Here is a 2,295-nt window from a genome sequence, read left to right as displayed (position 1 = left end):
CGCCCCTCCTATGTTACCATCCATCATGCCAATTCCCACACCTTCTACCCCTCTGCCGGTGTGCCGCAGGGCTCTGTCCTCTCCCCTCTCCTCTACCTCCTGTACACGGCAGATATGCCCCAACCCCCCCCTCCAGTACACCTCTTGCAATATGCTGATGACACCGCTTTCCTCGCCCTCGCTCCTACCCTCCAACAGTCCCAACGCCTTCTCCAGAATCACCTTGACCTTTTTGCTGCATGGTGTAACCAACGGCTCCTGAAACTCAATCCTTCCAAGACCCAGGCAATCATCGTAGGTCGTACCACTCGCTCCTTCCGGCTCCTGGATTTCTCCCTTACTGTCTGCGCACGTCCTGTCCGCCTTACCCCCACCCTCACCTACCTTGGCCTCACCATTGACCGTCACCTCACCTGGATACCTCATCTCTGCTCCATCCAATCCAAAGCCCACAACCGCCTCCGACTCCTCAAACTCCTCTCTGGCCGGACATGGGGGTTGCACCCCTCTACCATCCTCCACACCTACAAATCCTTAATCTGTCCCATCCTCTGTTATGCCAGTCCTGCCTGGATATCTGCCCCCCCCCAAATTCTACCAGTCCCTCCAGATCCTTGAGCGTCATACACTCCGCCTCGCCTTCCGTATCCGCCTCCCGTCCCCCACGCGGATCCTCTATGATCTCATTCCTTTCCCCCATCTGCTCCTCTTCCTCGAACATATCCGCATCCTCTACACCTCCCGCCGTCTTGAACCCCCTCACCCCCTGGTTGCTCCTCTCCTCTCCCATGCCCGCCCCCTGCCCCGTCTTCACCGTTGTGTCCCCCCTACCCTCCATCTCTACACCCTCCATCTCCTTTCCCAAGGTGGTTTCCGTCAACTCCCCCTCCCGGCTGATGCCCTCTCTCCCTCCATTTATCCTTCCTATCAACTCTGATCCTCACTCCCCCTCCTTTCCTCTGTCCTTTCCCTGGGCTCCCTCTTCCCCCTCCCCTTCCGTCCTGTTTTCTCCCCACTAAACCTCTCCCTACCTCCCTTCTCCCCCAGTCCTTTTGTATTCCCCTGCTCTGCCTACCCCACTCCCTGTCGCGTCTGCCCCCCACCCCTCTTATGGGTCCTCATCCTCCATCAGCTCCTCTCCCGGTTCCCCCCTTCGCTTTTACTCTCCTTTCCCCCCCTTTTTTTTGTCCCATCTTCTGTCCCGTTTCCCCCCACCTGCTCTCGACTGTGGTGTCACATTTGCCAACTCTTTAGTGCAGTGTTCCAGTGATTATTCAGTGTTGTTTGTCTTTCTCGTGTTGCGAACACAAACCATGCTGGCTAGGTGTGAATTTTATGTCTTTTGCGAACACAATCCAGACTGTCGCCGTGTTTTTTAATTGTCTACTGTTTTCCCTGTCTGCTTCGTATGTATTTTTATTAGCATCATCATCCCTCTGTTGTTGTTTTAAGTTCCACGATTTCTTAGCGCCTTGTTACTCTCTAAGTCTCCAATTTTATCGCCTGTTTTTTATTATTTGTTCTTTTGATCTTTGTCACAAAATCTGTCGGCTGAAGAGCGGCATATTCAGCTGCTGCCAGCCCGCCCCCTTCGGGGGGAATTGAATTTCAATAAAGAAAAAAAAAAAAAAAAAGTCCAATGTGCATCTCCGGCGGTAATTCGGTTGAATACCGCCCTTAGATTTGTGCTGTTCTGGTACCAATCGAAGTGATAGGTGTTGCAGGTTCCAGCCAGTCAGCCAGCCAGCCAGTTAGCCCGTCGGCGTGCAGCGGTCCAGCCAGCAGCCAGCAGCCAGCGGTGGTCCTCGCCAGCGGCGGTCCTCGCCAGCAGCCAGCAGCCAGCAGCCATCAGCGGTCTCCGCCATCAGCGTCCCTGCCAGCAGCACGCAGCGGTCCTCGCCTGCGCCGGCCCCAGCCAGCAGCCACCAGCCAGCAGCCAGCATCCAGCATCCAGCATCCAGCATCCAACGTCCAGCGTCCAGCGACCAGCATCCAGCGGCCAGCAGCAGTCCTCGCCACCAGCGGTCGCAGCCAGCGGTGGTCCTCGCTGCCCCCACCATCCGCCGCCAGCGGCAGCATCATCATCATCAGCAGCAGCAGCAGAGGCGTCCCCACCAGCCAGCCAGCCGGGTCGCACCCCCCAGCGGCAGCAGAGTGGGGCTTCGCCCCGGTCTCCTTCGACCTTCTCTGTCCCTTTCTCCTCTGTGTCTCTCGTCGCCCTGCCCGTCTCTCGTTTGCTCCTTTGTCTAGTACTGTGTTTTTTTCCCCTTTATCATTATGTCAACCCCCACCACC

The sequence above is a fragment of the Schistocerca nitens genome, chromosome 11, assembly GCF_023898315.1.
Source record: "Schistocerca nitens isolate TAMUIC-IGC-003100 chromosome 11, iqSchNite1.1, whole genome shotgun sequence".
Taxonomy (NCBI): domain Eukaryota; kingdom Metazoa; phylum Arthropoda; class Insecta; order Orthoptera; family Acrididae; genus Schistocerca; species Schistocerca nitens.
This window is presented reverse-complemented; position numbering follows the sequence as displayed.